Source organism: Pleurodeles waltl, chromosome 1_1 (genome assembly GCF_031143425.1).
Source record: "Pleurodeles waltl isolate 20211129_DDA chromosome 1_1, aPleWal1.hap1.20221129, whole genome shotgun sequence".
NCBI lineage: Eukaryota > Metazoa > Chordata > Amphibia > Caudata > Salamandridae > Pleurodeles > Pleurodeles waltl.
Window position 1 is genome coordinate 459,204,595 of NC_090436.1, and position 20,676 is coordinate 459,225,270.

General features: G+C 47.2%; 1 long non-coding RNA gene across 1 annotated transcript in view; it reads left to right on the plus strand.

The window, feature by feature from the left end:
• The first annotated feature begins 1,479 nt into the window (after positions 1 to 1,479).
• Positions 1,480 to 20,676, plus strand: part of LOC138285163 (uncharacterized) — a 224,219-nt gene continuing 205,022 nt past the window's right edge. Inside the window, exon 1 of the long non-coding RNA XR_011201530.1 lies at positions 1,480 to 1,545. This is a non-coding gene — a long non-coding RNA (uncharacterized lncRNA). The remainder of the gene's footprint in view (positions 1,546 to 20,676) is intronic.

Genomic DNA, 20,676 nt, shown 5'->3' on the forward strand with positions numbered 1-20,676 from the left:
TTCCTCGAATTATCCTTCCTTTAAAAGAAATTGACATCCAGCGCATTCCAACTATTTTGATTCTCTTTCCAGCGTAACCTACAGCTTTTATGTCGGGAACTGCCAAGTTACTATCTGCTGGGTTCGTCCATTTTAATTCATAGACTTCCTTTGATGTGAGAGTGAATAGGCTTCCCGAATCTACCAGACGCTTGACTGGTACATTTTCCAACATTACTTGAGAGGGTGGCTTTTCTAGTACGTCAGTACTATCCTTCTTGACTTTTTGAACTGATGTTTCCTCATCGTTAGGAGAATTTAGGTCCCCGTGCACGGTCAAAATTATGTCCTCCATAGTCTCACAGACGTCTTGAATTTCCTGGATTGACTTGTTCTCTGCATTAGACTTGAGTCTACAAACTTTGGCAAAATGTCCTGTTTTACCACAATTACAGCAAATAGCTTTCCTAGCAGCACATGCCCTACTGGAAGCTATGTGCCCTGGAGCATCACAACAGTAGCATTTTATTTCTCTCCATTCTTGTGTTCTGCGTTTTTCTTCATTATGTACTTTTGTTCCCTCAGAAATCCTAGTAGGTTTTTTCCACTCCATCTTAGCTCGCGGTTCTTCTTTCTTTTTGATTTCAGCTAGAATCCCTTGTATAATTTCCTTGGTGACTCCTTCCATTTCTTGTAACCATATAGCCGTGTGTTCCATTCTTTTTGCTATCTGTATTGCCTCCTCCAAATTTGGATCCTTCATTAATAATTTCTGTCTTATCTTTTTGTCGTATTCACATCTCACAAGATGGTCTATTATCAAGGAATCTAATAGCTGAACAAAAGCGCAAGATAATGCAAGCCCTCTCAAACTTGCAACATAAAATGCAATATCTTCATCTCCTCGTTGCACTCTTGAAAACAATTTGTGGCGTTGGAGCACAAGATTGTTTTTTGGCGTAAATTGTGTGTCTAACATTTGTATCGACATGTCGAAGACATTAGTAGGTTGGCCATCTCCCATTCCTAGAGACACCTATGGTAAGTTCTCATATATTCTTCTGCCTTCAATGCCAAGGTGATGCAACAGGATAGCTTGTCCTCTAGGAGTGGCATAACGATCACTACCTATCACCAACATATAAGTATTAAATATGTTCTTCCACTGTTTCCATGGGATAGGCGGATCACCAGGAGTTTCCAGAAACGGTGGGGGTGCAGACATACTTTGGTCCCCCATTTCACTGCTTTATGTATATATATATATATATATATATATATATATATGTATAAATGTTTTTTTAAATATATATATATATATATATATATATATATATATATATATATATATATATCCACTGATAAGTTTCTAATTATATATATAGTTGTTCAACCATATACAGTTTAATGAACTCTGTTATTAAAGCTTTAAATATGTGTGTAGTCTTTTTTCAGCAAAATTCATAGTCTTTCTTCACTTATCTCTCATTATTTCTTTTTTCCTTTTCTCTCCGAGGAATCTAGAGGAGGCTTCTAGTTGGGAATTTGGAACACCTCCGATGTCAGGTAAGTTATTTTTTCGTTATTTATTTTATTTACTTCAATTTACAGCGCATGTTTAGTGCGCTCGTATTAGGCACGTAGGCTCGAGATAATCGTGCTCGGAACGCGCGCTGTAGCATCTGTTGTTTTCCTTAGTGTAACAGACAGCGCATGTGCGATGTGCTCGAGATACTGATGGCGGCGCTCAATGCGCCAGGTGTAGCTTCTGTATTAGCGGCAGTGCGTGTGCCATGCACAGCTGTGTGCGGGCGATGCAGCTCCTCTGCTAGCGTCGGTACACGTTTTGTGGTTCGCATTGGCCCGTGATACAGATAGAGTGTATGTTTTTAAATTGAATATAAACTACTCACACGCGCTAGTGCGCCCGTTACTGGGTACGCGAGAGGCTATTAATAGGAGTTTTAGAAGAGTCAAAAGACTATCACAATCGCAAGACATCACAAGAAAGTTAACAATTATGTAGAAGATAACTGTTTAAGTTCAGGAAAAGTTAAACGATGTCGAGATAAGGATTAAAGTTCCGCAGTTAAAGCTAAGCTCTGGAGTTATGAGTCCAAAAGTTAATGAAATATGAAAATTGTATCTGTAGCTCTTCCCATTACCTTCCAGTCATTTTAGTCATGAAGATTTCAAGTTTCCAAGTTTACAGGTTTCCAAGTTTAGAGAAGTTGTTGATAAGTCTAGGAGTGAAGGTGTCCTTAGTCCGTCTCCTGCATGGGACCCTGGTCGCCAATGTAAAGATCACTCCTTAGAAGTCCTTTTCTTTTTCATAAGTTCTTCTTTTATAAAGATTTAGAGAGTCATGACACCTTCAGCACAGATCCTCATCCAATCTCCCCTCTCGCCAGCATCCTCCTCCAGCCTCTCATTCTATTCCTCATCTCCCCCACCGCATGTCCTGGCTTTTACTTATATAGCAGCCTGCTCCATGGGTTACCTAGGGCCCACCTCAGGGGTGACTTATATGTAGAAAAAGGGGAGTTTAAGGCTTGGCAAGTACTTTTAAATGCCAAGTCGAATTGGCAGTAAAACTGTGCACACAGGCCTTCCAATGGCAGGCCTGAGACATGGTTAAGGGGCTACTTAAGTGGGTGGCACAATCAGTGCTGCAGGCCCACTAGTAGCATTTAATCTATAGGCCCTGGGCACATGTAGTGCACTTTACTGGGGTCTTACAAGTAGATTAAATAAGCCAATTGGGTATGAACCAATGTCACCATGTTTTAAGGGAGAGAGTATATGCACTGGTTAGCAGTGGTAAAGTGCGCAGACTCCTAAACCCAGCAAAAACAGTGTCCAAAAAGTGGAGGGAGGCAAGCAAAAAGTTAGGGGTGACCACCCTAAGGCTGTCAGGTCTAACAAATATTCGTAACTTTTGTGTTTTTTACCTGCTCCCTGAGGTATGAGCATCATTCCAGTGGTATATGTAGTAGAGAATGAGTACACGATGAACAATCTGGTGCAAAGTGATTTAATGGTGATATGTACAAGGTGATATTAGTTGTACAGTGTCTAGGTATAGAAGTAATGTACAATTTGTTGTCTCCTGTGAACTCCAGCAGCAGTGTTTTGTTGTTCCCCCTCCACCTGTGCTGTACCTTTGTCAACCTCCTCCTCATTGGGGACATCTAACAGTTCATCACAGGGGACATTCGTCCAAATACATATGTTATGCAAGATTATAAATACAAGGATCATCTTGCATATCAGGGGTGGTCCATACAAAAGGCTTCCTCCTGTCAGGGCCAGGCACCTGAACCTTGACTTCAGGAGCCCACATGTCCTGTCCACCACATTTTGTGTCCTTCTGCACCCTTCATTCTATGCCCGCTCTTCCACCATTGTCGGGTTACCAAAAGGAGTCATCACCCATGGCTGGATGCCGTATCCTTGGTGGGCTGCAAAGGAATGAGGGAACATGTGTCGGTCATGCATATTAGTAGTTTCGTATGTTCCATGGCAGATGTTATTTTTAGGTGGAGTGGTGACTCAGACTTGCTTCTGGTATTATGTGTGCTTTTGTTTTATTGAATGGTTGCATTGGTGTGTGGTGGTGGATATTACTATCATGGATTGTGGCTCAGGGACCTGTTGATTGTCAATTTAAATCTGGACTGACAGTTCGACCATGCAATGTATGTGTTGTGTTATCCATATTTGAGGCTGTGTCCTATTGTTAGTGAAACCTACCACCTTCTTGAACCACAATAGTGTCATTTGAATTGACAATATGGTAGCCCTACAAGGCCAAACTCAGACCTCCATGTTACCATGTGGCACTACATATGCAGTGCAACACTTAGTGACTCTTTGTTGCAGATTATGCTTGTGCCAGCCATCATGTGCACAGGGGTTAGATTCACACAATAGGACGAGTAGTAAAATTGGTGCAGAGGAATCACCAAGGTTCCTACACTTGATTTATCAAAGACACTTTCAACACATGTACAGATCAGGCGTAAGGAGGGGATGACCATAGAAGTGAATGGGTCCCTATGTACTGTACATGAAATTATCAAGTATGTTCTCATGACTCCTACGGAGTCTTTCAATGGCATCCATTATCTCGACACTATTGCACCTACTCTGCATCATGGTGTGCTATTTATTGTATGCGGCACACATATGGTGGAACTGGGGGATGCTAAGGGGCACAAGAAAAGTGGTGCTGGACTAGGTGCAGAGCCTCTTTTCATAAATCTGCCCCATTGTCTTTCATGGCTGGTGATGTTGTATTCCTATGTGTGCGGTACAATGCACAAGACAAGTGACGGTACACACAATGGGTACATCTGGTATGTTTAGGTGATATGTAGTTGGTGATGGCAACACTTGGATGCCATTTGATACTGGTGCCAATTGTGGGTCTGTGCCTATATGTGACTTTCACTACATTGACATGGCCAATGCCATTCACATAGCTGAGCTATTCATTGTTAAGTGCAGGATCTGTATTTAGTTGTCAACCAGTGGACACTTGTAGTGGTTTGGGCCCAGCTTCTCTATGCAAAGAGGATATTGCTCCACCTGTCCTTCATGTGATGAGCCCACGGTGGTTTACAATGGCCTGCATATTTATGGAATGGATGTGTTGCAGTTCCAGTAGAGGTCTTCCGTTGCAGCAGGTTGCACAAGCTGGACATGGGTGGAGTCCATTGCACCCAGCACATGCGGGAACCCAGCAATTTGGTAGAAAGCTTGCCTGGTCTCCTGCTGCAGTTGCTGGCTGTTAGAGAAGCAGATGTGGTGGGGTGTGAGGCGGATGATTGCATCCAGAACCTTTGGTAGGAAGGCCGAGAAGAATGGCTAGGAGATACCATCCACTTGTGCACCCATTGTCTGGAATGATCCTGACTCCAGCATATGGAGGGCAGCCAGGAGTTTGGTCATGGATGGAATAGTTGTAGGAGTTTCCACCTTTGCTGTGATGTCTGGCACACTGTGGTGCAGCAGGTGTACAGTGGACTCCCACTTCAGATGGTAGGTTCTTATGACATCGTGTTCCCTAAGCGGAAGGATGGGTGTGCACTGTTGGAATATCCTCTCCCACCTTCTGTGCTGTCTTTGTGGCTGCTGTGGTGGTATTTGGGGTTGCTGTAGTGGTGCTGGTGGGACCTGTTGTCATCGCTGTCATCTGCAGCATGTGCCAAGCTGGAGAAATAACAGTTCCATGTTATCCAAGGGGTTGCCAATGCTCCTCACGTGTGTTTTCCTTAAGTAGTAGTGTGTGGGCCTCATTTTAATGCCTGGTCAGACCAGGCGTTAAAATTTGACGCTAATTGACTTTGCACCATTTTCTGGGACTGGTTCCTTAATGTGTGTCGTTTTGGCATTGGGTAGCAAATATGGCACTGAACACCTACCTTGCACATCATTGTCGCTAAATGAAGCAAGGTGGGGTGACATTCTCAAAAAATTACACAAATTAAAAAATGTTGGCATTAGACAGGTCTAGTGACAAAATATGAAAATGGTGCTAGGCTAGCGCTGCTTATGCATAAAAAAAAGGTGCAAAGACAGTGCTGACCTTTCTTAAATATGAGCCTTACATTCCATAGAAAAGAGCTAAATATGGCATGTTTAGTATCAAAGTAAAAGTTATAATAAATCCAACAATTTCCCACTCTTGAATGTAATATAACTTGTACCCGTAAAGAGTTTTAAAATTATTTCTAAAACCTACCAATTTTACCCCTGTAGTTCCCTTCTCTTATTGGTCAACCTCTGGCAGCCTGAGCCAGGCTGCCTTGATGAAGTGTGAAATGGCCGGGGCAGAAACAAAGGAACCATCTGGTGGGAGGAGATCTGCCTTATCAGATGGTAGAACAGGATGGGGGGAGAGCATTTAAACTGGACTTCAAAGGAGGGAAGGACTTTTGGGATAGCAAATGTACCTCCCCCATTTCCTGCATCCCCAGACAACCAGGTGCCCCCTGATTAGATTAAGGAAGGGGTGTGCTAAGGGAAATGTAGCCAGACCAGTGGGTGGGCTCAGCCAGATTGAAACTCTAAGATTGAATTTTGCCTTATTGGATTTTGGAGGAATGTTGCTCCCTGGGATTGATTTTTGCCACACTTCCCAGGAAGTGGTCACTCAAGAGGGTGGTCACCTGCACATGATTGGACAGGAGCATCTCCCTGCTTTCTACCCCAGGAGCAAGGATAACATTGGTAGTGTTGCACCCCACCTCAGATCCCTACTGAAAGAAAACAAGAAGAAGAAGGGCTGCCCTGCTGGACCCCCGGCCTGCACCTGAACACTGCACTCAAAAGGACTGCACCAGATGCATACTTGGGCTACACCAAGAAAAATAAATTGCCTGAATTCAACTACTACAAGAAGGGACTCCCTCTAGTCTACAGGTAGGAAAGAGTTAACCAGAGTCCCCTGCATCAAGCCCTGCAGAAACTGACCAGCTGACCAGTGGTCATTTTTGGATTTGAACTGGGTGCATTCTGGGATCTGGAATCCTAACTCAGAGCTTCTGGAACCTTGTTGTTAGTTGTGGACATCTAGAGAACCTTAAAAGTACTTCTAGAAGAAGATCCAGATGTTTGGAGACGTTTGGAGCAATTTTGGAAAAAAGCTCCATAAGTGGACCTACCTGATGTCGTGAGTCAAGCCGACCAATGTCGACTACGACCTGGCCTGAAATGCAGGTTCATCCCGCTGAAAAGCTCCGGAGACCCAGACTTCTAGGATTTCACCAGGTACTTGTGGAGAGGTAATCTGATTATGTTGCATCTAAATCAGCTTGCTGTGGAGGGTCATTCGATGTTAGGGAAGAAAAGCTCTGAAAATGTTTCTATGTCCGAAGATAAAAGTTTGACTGAGGCCTCCCATACAGTGTATCCGAGGAGGGCTCCAGAATGATCTACTTTAACGTCGACTTGCTCCCAGACAAAGATTTCCGTCCTGAAAAATCATCTAAGTCCGAACATAGAACTCTTGACCGAGGTATCCCGAAACACGTATTTTGGTTGGTGAGAGATCTTCAAAAAATCTTCTAAGTCTGAAGGTAAAACTTTGACCAAGGCCTCCCACTTAGTATAGTCAAGCAGGGCTCCATCACGGTCAGCCTCTACTTTTGACTTTGCCCCAGTCAAGTGCAACCGAATGTCCCGAATGACGCTTTTGTTTTCTAAGCGCTAGAAAACATTGAATCTGGAAAAATTCATATCTCTTGTTCCCTTTATAGGATTTTTGTCATTTTAATGTCATATTAAAGATGACAATATTTTTGTAAATTGAAGGTGGAGTTTTGTTGTGTTTTATGTTTTACTTGTTTAATGTTTTATGGATGTTAAATGGTTTACATACCTGTCTCCTAGATTAAGCCTAAATGCTCATGGCCAAGCTACCAAAGGTTGAGTTGAGATTAATTTATTGAGACCTTGACTGGAGCTAGTGGGGGTTTGTGGCCTATTGCTAAGTTTAGGTACTTACCTGCCCTTACCAATAATCTACTTTCCAACAATACCTAAGTATATTGTTAAGCAATTTCATAAATGCTAGTAAAGTATCGTACAGTCTTACAGTGACCAGCAAAGGAATAAGGAAAATTTGAACAGAGTAATTTGGAAGTAAAACAGGTAGTTATTCACTGACTTAGTTACACACAACTCCACTAACACAGCTACAGAGGCATTTATGAAATGACTACCTGTTTTACTAACTCTATCACACTCTTGATAGGTATATAAAGATGTCTATATATAGCTTATCTGCTGTGTTAATTACTTTTTACATATGCTCCTGATAAAGGCTAATGCAATACAGTATGCTACTTATTCTCAGGCTATAGTGATATGCTGAACACGCTCATTTCCCCAAAACTGAAACTTGCTCTTTAAATATCTATTTGAGCTTTTCACTTGATAGAAACTGTGTATTACTTACTTAATTACTAATATTTTTGATCTACATTTACTTCCAAATTACTCTGTTCAAATTTTCCTTATTCCTTTGCTGGTCACTGTAAGACTGTACGATACTTTACTATCATTATGTACTCTCCCTTTTATCTTCCCATTCACTCTTTTGCACACACTAGACACTTTTATCCACCTTATGTTCACACAAGTTTTTTCAAGCACAATTTTTCTTTAAACTAGAACCTTATTAACATGCCTGTGAAATATGTTTGTTGGTCTGTATCTTTTGTCTGTCAGTATCAGTTAGAGCCTCTTCTCACTGAAAATGCAAAAAACTAAGCACAATAATGGTACACACTCTCATACAAGGGAACCATTAATTGCAACCTTTTCAACTTTGCATTCAAGCTTACTCAAGCAGAAAACAAATCATAAGTTTCCTTTCATATTTGGCCTAGGTCATACGACTTCCGAATGGTCAATATTGTTAACCCTTTTTAACACCTCTATGAAGAAGCCCATTTGGTGGGGGGTTTTGGGCAGATTTTTTGATCTGCTGCTACACTCAGCGTGCCCCCCCCATGTAAAATAGCAGCAGATCCACAAATTCACACAGGAATCAAAAACACATTTTTCATAATCTGTTGGTGTGTAATTGTACATGTAAACTTGTGACTGGGTCTGCAAGCGAGTGTAGGAGTGTCTCAATACATCTCTTGGTGGGTATGAGACTTTTTGGGTGGGTCCCCGAGTAGGTGTGAGACTCAGGTGTGAAACTGTCTGTGTGAGTCTGCAAGGGGGTGGGAGAGAGTCTCTCTGGGTGTGTGAATGGGTATGTGAGTGTCTCTCTCGATGTATGAGTGGGTATGTTAGAATATGGCCCTGATTACAACCCTGGCGGTTGGGGATAAAGCGGCGGTAATACCGGCAACAAGCCGGAGGCAAAAAAATTGAATTACGCCCATGGCGGAAACCGCCAACACAGACAGCCAATTTAACACTCCGACCGCCACGGCGGTAGAAACAAACACTGTGGCAAACCTCCAACAAACAGGCTGAAGACAATGTACTGCCCACACTATTACAAGGCACCAATCCGCCAGCTTTTCCAGGGCAGTACCAACGCCATCAAAAGCACAGCGGAAACCGAACACAGAAGGGAAACCACTCACCTTTCGACACTTACGAACAACCAGGATGTCATAGAGACCGAGTTACAGGTCCTGTCGATGTTGGTCCACCTCCTCATCTACCAGGAACATCAAAGACGGCGGTGACTACCACGGTGAGTACTGCACTTAGCACACCGGGGAGGGGAGGAGGGAAAAGAGAGTGACACACACACGCAACACCCGCACCCCCACCCACAACAACACACACACACATATCCAATCACATCACAGATACACCCCGTCACCCCCTGGAAGAACACAAGGACCAAATGAAATGAGTTCAACGAGTGTAATAATCGAACAATCAGATAGCCCAAGATAACTTAGAATCATCAGTATATACAAATATTAACAGCAAGTACACAAGTCTGTACACTGTCCAATTAAATGTTCGTGGACCATTGGTCCCAAAAAGCATGGGCGAAGCTCACACATGACACCTGCCTCAAAACGGAGGGAATACTGCAGAGGCATCAGGTGGAAAACACACAGGCACCTCAGGGGGAAGGGGAGGGGGGAAACCTCCGCTGGATGATGGGACAACGCCACTGCTCCTCGAGGGGGCTCCATGCCCACTGCTTGCTCCCGGGGAGTGCAAAGCCACAGTCTCTCAAGTCTCTCAAGTGGGTGGGCTGCCCACTGCTTGGTCCTGGGGAGTGCAAAGCCACAGTTTCTCAAGTCTCTCAAGTGGGTGGGTTACCCACTGCTTGCTCCTGGGGAGTGCAAAGCCACTGTCTCTCAAGTCTCTCAAGTGGGTGGGTTGCCCACTGCTTGCTCCTCGGGAGTGCAAAGCCACAGTCTCACAAGTGGATGCTTTTCTCCACTGGTTCTGGAGGAGGCCTGGGGCCCAGGGTGCTTCATCCTGCTAAGGACTGGGTTAGTGGATGCCTTTCTCCACTGGTTCTGGAGGGGGCTTGGTGCCCAGAGTGCTTCATCCTGATAAGGACTGGGTTAGTGGATGCCTTTCTCCACTAGTTCTGCAGGGGACTTTGTGGGCAGTGATGCTGCAAATGGGGTGTGGCAGTTCCAATTCCCTCGCCTGGGTGTCTGAGCCACCGAGAATTCCAGTAACAGGTAGCATGATACTCCATGGAGGCAGAGACACACTCCACCTTGCGATGACTTAGGCTGCAAATTACTGGTAGTGCCAGTGCTGGTGGTGATGCCTCATGTAGTGTGTGCAGGGTCCAGGCCATCTCCTGCAGCCTCGAACAGCTGGCCACTGGGGATAGTGCTGATGTCCGCTGTAGTGACACTGCCTGGGCACGTCACAGGGCAGGTGGCGGTGGCAGCGGCGGTGTCTGCGGCGGAGAAGCTGCCGGTGCTGTCCGTGGTGCAGGTGACTGTAGTAGTTGAGGGAGACTCTGAAGGCTGCCCACTGGGGATGATATTGGTGACTGTAGTAGCGGAAGCTGCCGTGCAGGTGGCAGTGAAGATGGTGGTGCAGGTGGCAGTGCAGGTTACTGGGCTGTCTTGAGAAATGGGGGTCACCAGTCCCTCACCTGGAGGCTCCATGCCCTGAGGTGACTTTGCTTTGCTCTTGTGTCCCTTCCCCACCCTGGAAGTCGCTGCTGGGACCTTGGCACTGTCCTCTTTGGTTCTGGATGAGGCCTTGCTGAGTGGGTGGTGCAGCTCTTCTATTCTGCATGCTGACCACTTCTTTACCTTGGCAGGTGGCGGAATTGGGTGGTCCTTGGCTTCAGTAGGTGGCACACTGGCAGCCCTGATGGGTGCCCCCTTCGATCCTCCCGGACTTGCAGGGAGCACAGTAGACGAGGATTTGGTGGCTGAGGTGCTGGTCTGGGCTCTAGACAACCTGGCCCTAGGGGAAGGACGGGGGGAGGTTTAGGGAAGAGGTCAATGGAAGCCAGGAAAAGTTTTTTAGACACACTGGGACGGGAAGATGGAGGGGGTTTTGGAGTGGAGGAAGAGGTAGTGGTTGTAAGAGGTGTACGCCTGCTGAGTTTGGGTAAAGGTGCATGGGTTGAAGGATGTTGTGAGGTTGATGGCTGTTGAGTGGGTGTGCCGGCGTTTGTGTACTTTGGCAGGAGGGCTCACAGACACACTGGGGGAGGACACGGGACGTGTGAATGGTAGTGGGGGTGGTGATTGCACGTGAGTGGTGTGTAGTGATGGGCGTGCTGGTTTTGGAGGTAGTGGCTGAGGATGTTATGCATGCAGGTGTGAGTGGAGACAAGACTGGGAGGGAGGTGGAGGACGTGGAGGAGGGGGACACAGTGGAGGCAATTGGTGTTGGTGTGTCTGCATGGGGATGAGTGCCTGTGAGATGTGTGGTGCTTATGTTTGCCTAAGCCACTTTTGTGTGTTGATTGGGCGAATGCTGGTCTGAAGGTGTGCTTGGGATAGGATGGGGTTGAGGGGATTGGGACTGGGTAGAGGAAGTTGGAGGGGAGAGGCTAGACACAGGGACAATGGCTGCCATCAGTGCTGAGGCCAGAGCCTGAAATGCTCTCTGTTGGGCTGCCACGCCAGAATGAATGCCCTCCAGGTATGCATTTGTTTGCTGCAAATGCCTCTCGACACCCTGGATGGCATTTAAAATGGTTGACTGCCCACCAGTGAGGGATCTCAGGAGGTCAATAGCCTCCTCACTGAGGGCAGCAGGGCTGACTGGGGCAGGGCCTGAGGTGCCTGGGGCGAAGGAGATGCCCACCCTCCTTGGTGAGCGGGCATGGGAAACACGCTGAGGGGCTGCTGGAAGGGCGGTGCTGGTAGGAGGGGTGGTGGCTGTACCTGTTGTTGCGGTCGACACAGAGGTGCCCGCCACCGCAAGGGAGCTCCCATCAGAGGAGGAGTCACTGTCGCTGGTGTCCCCTCCTGTACCCGTCATGGAGCTCCCCTCGTCCTCCGTCCCACTGGTGCCTTCAGACTCCGCACATTCATCCTCCTGGGCCATGTGGGTTGCAGCTCCCTCCTGCCCCGGTGCCACTGCTCCTCCGCCAGATGATGCTAATGCACACAAGGACAGTGTGACAAAACAAAAAGGGGGGGAAGTCAGAGGAGACACATGGTCAATGCCAGCAACACCACTACCGTTGGCGGACACAACACACAGGGAGCAGCCCTATGCACTAGGCCATGCACTAACTGTTCGTAGGGGAATCACCTGCCCATGAGGGACTATGCCTAAACCAAATTTGCTGCACACCTTGAACCACAGGAGCCTGACTGGTTGTAGATGGCCACTGCCACTATTGGGGTTGGAGTACCACAGAGCCTGCCTAACAAGGGACCTAGCCTACCAAGTTCACCCTGGCCTAAGGGATCCCACATCCCCCACCCTGACATCTCATAAAGCGCGCAGAGTCAGCTGGATGAGACTGTACTCACCCCCTTGTGGCTGCTGTGAAGCCCTCAAGCGCCCATCCAACTCTGGATAGGCCACTGCCAGGATCCGAAACATCACGGGGGTCATGGTGCGATGGGCACCCCTTCCACGTTGGGAGGCCATCTCCAGCTGGGCCTCCGCCGTCTTCTTGCTCCAGCGGCGCAGGTCCTCCCATCTCTTGCGGCAGTGGGTGCTCCGTCTATGATAGACCCCCAGGGTCCGTACTTCCTTGGCGATGGCACGCCAAATACCCTTCTTCTGGTGGGTGCTGACCTAGAGGAAAGGTAAGGTAAGAAAGGAACTTACTCCCCTGTCAGGTTCATCATACTCATTGGCCACCAGTACCCACCCATGCCCTGACACACATTCACTCACCATCCTCACATGCAGGCCTCAGCCCCCCCAACATGTATCTACCAGCCACACCACTCCATACATTCATGTCCCACACATCATGCTCACAGTTTACGCACCGGTTTGTCTGGAGAACCGTAGAGTAGCGTGTACTGGGGAGGAACCCATCCACTAAACTCTCCAACTCCTCCACACTGAAGGCAGGGGCCGTTTCCACAGACACTCAAGCCATTGTCACTTCCAGACTGAGGTCACAGCAGCACTTGCAGTGTAGGTCATCTCCTCTTGAAGGTCAGGTATCAAGTGAGTGAACAGCTAGAAAATGGCGGTCACATCCGCGTCGGTGTGTACCGTCACTGCCGGCATACATCGTCATTGGCTCCTGGGACCCATAGGGCCCAATGATAACCAATGCCGAATTGCGCGGCGTGCTTCAACTGCCTACCGCGACACTGCACAACGCCAGCGCAGTTACCTATTTTCCCCTTGTCTCTTCTTGCAGTTCAGGCAGCCACCATTTCAGGGTGGCACTTGGCAGGGCACCTAAATGCGTCACAGCACATTTGGGCACAAATACGGACAGACAACGCCACACACCGATTTAATCACATTATTGCAAAACCCTTGTGCAAACTATGTGGTACATGACCCTTTGCTCACCGTTCTCCTCCATAGGGCACGTCCACTGGGGCAGATGATGAGATGGCGTCATCCTCTGGTGTACAGACCCCTGGTGGACCTGTCAACAATGGAAGACAGACACATCATTATCACCTACAGACTTGATCGTGCCGCAATCCAAGAACTGTGTGCCCAATTGGTGCCAGACCTGATGTCAGCTATCCGCCATCCCACAGGTATCCCCCTCTAGTGCAGGACCTGTCGTGCTCCATTTCCTGGCCATTGATTCCTTTCAAACAACAGTGGCCATGGCATCAGGGATGTCTCAGCCAATGTTCTCTAACGTGTTGTCCAGAGTGTTATCTGCCCTGCTGAAACACAATGCCAGCTACATCGCTTTCCCCCAGGTGGAGGATTTCCAAACAGTGAAAGGTGACTTCTCTGCCCTGGGACATATCTCCAACATCATTGGTGCCATTGATGGTAAACATGTGGCATTTGTCCCCCCCCCAAAGGAATGAACAGGTGTACAGAAATCGTAAAAGCTACCATTCAATGAATGTGCAGATGGTGTGTTTGACAGACCAGTACATCTCCCATGTGAATGCCAAGTATCCTGGCTCTGTGCATGACGCTTACATTTTGAGGAATAGCAGCATCCCTTATGTGATGGGCCAACTCCAGAGGCACTGTGTGTGGCTAATAGGTGAGCCCAAGGTCCCCACACAGTATAGATAGGTGTCTGGGTATGGTGTAGTCCCTAAGGGTTGGTGTATGTCTAACAGATATCCCTCAACATTTACAGGTGACTCTGGTTCCCCCAACCTCTCATGGCTACTGACCCCAGTGAGGAATGCCAGGACAAGGGCAGAGGAACGCTATAATGAGGCACATGGGTGAACTAGGAGGATTATTGAGCAGACTTTCGGCCTCCTGAAGGCCAGATTCCGGTGCCTCCATCTAACAGGTCGCTCCCTATACTACTCACCCAAGAAGGTGTGCCAGATAATCGTGGCATGCTGTATGTTGCAAAACCCGGCTTTGCGACGCCAGGTGCCTTTTCTGCAGGAGGATGGGCCTGATGTTGGTCTCATGACAGCTGTTGAGCCTGTGGACAGTGAGGAAAAGGAGGCAGAGGAAGAAGATATTGACAACCGAAACAACATCATCATGCAGTACTTCCAATGAGACACAGGTAAGAGACTGGCACTGCTCATCTCATATCTGACTACTGTAGGACATTGTATAAGTCTGCCTTTTTACCTCTGTGCATGGACCCTGACAGTTCACTTTGGCTTTCCTTTTCACAGATCTGGGTACCTCATTCTGCCTTCTGCTATGTTTACAGCTGCCCAACAACTGTCATATTTTGTTATGTGCCAATGAACATTTACATTGATATTTGTCTAAGAGGATGTAATAATACATTTGGGAAAGTACAGACTGACTCCAGATTGTTTTGTGATTCAAGGGTATTTTCTTAAGTGCTAATAAGTAGAGGGGGATGTGCAATGGGCTTGGGTGATGGTGGAGAAAAGTCCAGGGTGGAGTCCAGTCTGTTTGTATTACAGGTGCATTGTCCAATGGGGCATAGGAAGTGGAGCAATGTCAGTTCAAGGTGGACCGGGTGATATAGTGGGGCAGAAGGTTGACAATCAGGAGAGTCCTATTTCCTGGCGGGGGTCTTGGAAATGTTCTCTTTCTTGTGCCTGGATCACAGGGACCGTTTGCGGTGTGGTTCTCTTTCTGCAAGGGGTGGGGTGTTGTGGTGGCCTGTTGTTCCTGTGTCGGGACCTCCAGTTCACTAGCGCAGGCGGACGTGGGAGCAGTTCATCGTTCAGGCTGGTGTCAGGGGCCCGGGGGTATGCCACTTTCTCCCTCATGGTGTTGGCCATGTCTGCCAGCACCCCTGCAGTGGTGACCAGGGTGGTGTAAATGGACTTCAAGTCCTCCCTGATCCCCAGGTACTGTTCCTCCTGCAGCCGCTGGGTCTCCTGAAACTTGGCCAGTATCTGGCCCATGGTCTCCTGAGAATGGTGGTATGCTCCCATGATGTTGGAGAGTGCCTCGTGGAGAGTGGGTTCCCTGGTCCTGTCCGCCCCCATCGCACAGCAGACCTCCCAGCTTCCCTGTTGTCCTGTGCCTCTGTCCCCTGAACCATGTGCCTACTGCCACTGTCCCCAGGTGCCTGATCATCCTGTGTTAGTGGGTTTGCCTGGGGTCCCTGTAGTGGTGGGCACACTACTGATTGACGTGTCCTGGGGACAGTGGCATGGGCCCGCTGGGTGGGTGCTGTGCTGGAGTTTCCTGAGGGGGGAGGTTCAGTGGTGGGTTGGGACTGTGGCAGGGGGACCGACTGTCCAGAGGTCCCTGATGGGCCGGGCTGGTCACCTTGATCCAGATGTGCAGAGCTGCTGTCATCACTGTGGGCCTCTTCTGTGGGTGGACTGGATATGGCTGGCACCTCTTGTCCGGTAACATTGTGTAGGGGTCCTGTTGGGGTGTAAATGCATTGCTATTGTATCTGTGTGTGCCATCTTGTGCAATGGGTGAGTTTCCCTCTATTACTGTGCTTGCATTATTGCCTTGGCCCTTGTGTGAGTGGTGATTGTGTGCCCTGGGTGAGTCTCTCTACTTGGCATGCTGTGGTGATGGGTGTCCATGCAGGTCTGTGATGGGTGTCCATGCATTGTTGTCACATGCAAGGCTTGGTATTGTGATAGTGGGGTATCTGTGCGGTGTTGGGGTGATGGGTGAGAGGGTAGGGGTTGGGGTTTGTGATGGCATACAGGTAGGGTGAGAGATATAGTAGGAAAGAGTTGACTTACCAAAGTCCAGTCCTCCTGCTACTCCTGCGAGGCCCTCAGGATGCATGATCGCCAAGACTTGTTCCTCCCATGTTGTTAGTTGTGGGGGAGGAGGTGGGGGTCCACCGCCAGTCCTCTGTACGGCTACCTGGTGTCTGGATACCACGGAACGTACCTTCCCCCATAGGTCGTTCCACCTCTTCCTGATGTCATCCTGTGTTCTTGGATGCTGTCCCACTGCGTTGACCCTGTCGACAATTCTCTGCCATAGCTCCATCTTCCTCGCAATGGATGTCTGCTGCACCTGTGATCCAAATAGCTGTGGCTCTATCCAGATGATTATCTCCACCATGACCCTGAGCTCCTCAGAGAACCTAGGGTGTCTTTGAGGTTCCATGATGTGGTGTGGGTGATATGTGAGGTGATGGTTGATGTGATGTGTGGGGTGATGTGTTGGGGTGTGTTCTTTGGGGTGCTTGGATGGTGTGTGAGTGATGGTGTTGTGTGCCTCTGGATGCTGGTGTTGTCTTTGCTTTTCTGTCTCTCTGCTTCTTCCAAAATTGTCATTGTGAGGGGTTGTGGGTAATATGGGTGTGTGTTTTATAGTGTTGTGAGTGTGTGGGTGTAGTGTGTATATGTGTGTCAGGTGTGTGTATTTTGAATTGTCCAATGTGGTTGTTGTTTGTAAATGTGTGTGTATTTTGAGTGCGGCGGTGTGTACCGCCAATGGATTACCGCGGTTGAATGACCGCGTTGATTCGTGGGTCGTGATAGTGTGGACGTAGTTCTGTTGGCGTGACGGTGTGGGTTTTGCTATCGCCAGTTTATCACTGACCTTAGGTGTGGCAGACTTATGTGGATGTCTACATTGTGGAGAATTTCTGATTGTGGGTCATAATACCCGCAGTGGATTTCTGCCGCGGACACGGTATGTTGGCGGCCGTCTGCACGTCGGTCAGCAGAATTTACTTCCATGGTTGTAATGAGGGCCTATGTCTGGTATGACTCTGTGAATGGGTGTGTGAGTGTCTGTCTGGCTATGTGAGTGGGTGTAATAGGATCTCTCTGGGTATGTGAGGAGGTGTGAGAGTGTGTGTTTGGGTGTGTGAGTGAAAGTGTCTTTCTGGGTGTCTAAGTGGGTGTCACAGTGTCTGGGCGTGTGCTTAGATGTGAGAGGGTCTGTCTAGGTGTGTGAGTTGGTGTAATAGTGTCTGTCTAGCTGTGTGAGTGGGTGGGTGTGAGAGGGTCTCTCTAGGTCTGTGAGTGGGTGAGTGAGTGTCTGTGTCATTCTGTGAGAGGGTGTGCAAGAGTCTGCGTGGACGTGTGAGTGGGTGTGACAGGGACTGTTGGGTGTGTGAGTGAATCTCTGGATGTGTGAGTGTGTGAGTTAGAGCATGTATGGTCTGAGTCTGTGAGTGGATGTGTAAGTGTCTGTCTGGGTGTGTAAGTGGGTGTAAGAGGGTCTCTCTGGGTATGCGGGTGGGTGTGAGAGTGCGTGGGTGTGTGAGTGGGTGTGAGAGTGTCTGTCTGGGTGTCTAACTGGGTTTCACAGTGTTTGGGTGTGTGAATAGATGTGAGAGGGTCTGTCTGGGTGTGTGAGTTGGTGTAATAGTGTCTGCCTGGCTGTGTGAGTGAGTGGGAGAGGGTCTCTTTGGATCTGTGACGGGGTGTGTGAGTGTCTGTGTCAATCTGTGAGTGGTTGTGTAAGTGTCTGTATGTCTGTCAAAGGGTGTGTGAGTGCCTGTGTGGGTCGGTGAGTGGTCTGAGAATATCTGTGTAGATCTCTCAGTGGATGTCTGTGTGTCTACATGGTTCTGTAACTGGCTGTGAGTGAGTCTATGAGTCTTTGAGTGGGTCTTAGAGTATCTGTGTGGGTCTGTTAGTGAGTGTGTGAGTGTCTGTGTGGGCCTTTCCGTAGGTGTCTGGACATCTGTGTGGGTCTGTGAGTGGGTGTCAGTGTCTCTATGGGTCTGTGAGAGGGGTGTGTGTCTGTATGGATCTGTTAGTGGGTGTGTGAGTGTCTGTGTTGGTCTTTGAGTGGGTGAGTGTCTGTATAGGTCTGTAAGTCAGTGTGTAAGTCTCAGTGGATATGTTAGTGGATTTGTGTGTGTTGGCTTGTCAGTGAGTGTCTGCACAGGTGGGTGGGTTGGTGGGTCTGTGAGTGTGTGTGTGAGTATCTGTGTGGGTCTGTCAGTGGGTGTGTTTGTGTCTTTGTGGGACTGTGTGTGGCCATGTGAGTATATTGATAGATATATATGTGTGTGTGTGTGTGTGTATGTATATATACATATCTATATATGTGTCTATACGTACACATACACACATATATATCTATAAATATATATGAGTGTGTGTGTGTGTGCGCAGACATATTTATACATATATATATATATATACTTGTATATATATATATATATTTAAATATGCAGTGAGCTCAGTGAAACTTTTGCGGCGCTCAGCACGGACCTCCGTGTAACTTTGCAACGGATCTGCAGATCTCACACACAGCAAACTAATGCCATGCCTACTTTAGTCACCAATATAACATAAATATGGGGCCAGAGAACGCCTTCATATAAATTGCACCCCACATTTTAGCCCCAGGGACCGTTTCCTGACACATAAAATGTCAGCCGCAACTTTCTTCTCAGGTTGCTGATCCTTAGTGTGGCTCCCTAGTTTGGCACGAGGGGCCACTAATCCACTGAGGGCGGATCTGCAGAGGATCTGCATTCCTAGATGCACACATTTGTTTTTCTTTTAATCTCTGAAAAACTACTGAACAGATCTAGACCAAATCACAAAAAGGCCATTTTCTAGACCATGGGTAATCGCAAACATTTTCCCAGGTGCCGCACTGTTTGGTCTGTGATGTGACCGAGGTCCACATTGATGCCAGCAGCGTGGCAGTCAGAGGGTTGAGGGTGGGGAGGGGTGGTGGTAAAGTGGTTGTTGGAGAAGTGAAGCGAATACATGTAGGCCCATATTTATACCTTTTTAGCGCCGCATTTGCACCGCTTTTTGACGCAAAAGCATTGCAAAATTACAAAATACAATTGTATTTTGTAAGTTTGCGCCACTTTTGCGTCAAAAAATTACGCAAATGCGGCGCTAAAAAAGCATAAATATGGGCCATAGTGTCTGAATTGCGCAATGTGAAACCAGAAACTTGGATGCAAATCCCAGCTTCTCCACTTACCCAAATTGTGTGATCCTAGGGAAATTTTTTATTTCACTTTACCTCCTTTTTCTTGGTCATCGCACATAATAACCTCGAAATACATCTTCAGGATGTTTGCTGTATAAAACCGTCTGTGTCTGATTTAATAAACGATGTTGCTCATGTATAATAGCAACCTAGCCCTCACAAAAAGTTCACATAACAACTGACTCGCCTCTTAGTTCACAGTTCTCATTGTTGCCAGGGTGGGGGGGTGCAGGGGATGAAAGTTTCTAAATTTGTTTGAAAAATATCACTTTAAAAAATACTTCTCAATGCAGTGATGTAATCTTGTGTGCTAAGGTGAAGCAGTTCTGCAGGTTAATGAAATACACTTTTTGAATTTCAAACAGATCATACTTTTATATTTTAGCTTCAAGAAGTCTTAAATAATGAAGATTTTTCTAAACTTGAGTTCCAGGACACCATAGTTACTCCCTTTTCAATTAGACTCCAAATAAGTACTTGCCTGTTTATTTAACAATTTTTAGTGCTTGTGCCAAGTAGAATAAACAGCAGCACAGTGCTGCTGATGACCCGGGGGCCGCATGTAAATGTCAGGAGGGCCGCATGCGGCCCCCGGGCTGTACTTTGACTATCACTGTTTTAGACCAACAGCTCCCTTTCTGCCAAATGTGCGGTAATTTGAGTTGTTCGTGCTGTAGTCATGTCTAAAATTCCTACAAGAAATTCTATGATGAAATAGCATTTTGGGACCCTCCCTTTGCAGCCCCCATGTGACAAAGCTCCCCAAAACTTTGAAGACAGCACCTGAATTAAATGGCAAATTAGTTTATAAAATTTCTTAAAATTTTGCCAAATGGCATCAAAGTTGTAGTCAAAACAAAGAGCACTTTTTCTATGGAAATTGGGTGCTAACTATGACTACCTACAGGATACTGCCAGTAGGTAGTTATAGTTAGGATAATTTTTCCATAGACAGAAATATTTTTGTTTTGTCAATAACTTTCGCGTTGTTTGAAGAATCCTCATGAAACTTTCTAAACTTATACTACGGTCAGTTGAACTGCTGTGTTGAAGGTTTTGGGGTGATCTGTCAAGCAGGGGCGGAGAAAAAGGGGGTCCCAAAACACCTTTATCCCTTTTCATGCCAACAGGATTGTTTTACATTTGTGAACACAAGTACAGAACAAGAAGGCTAGTTATTGGTCCAGAAAGCATGCTTTTTGTGATTTGGTATAAATCGCTTCAGTAGTTTTAGAGAAATTAGAGTTT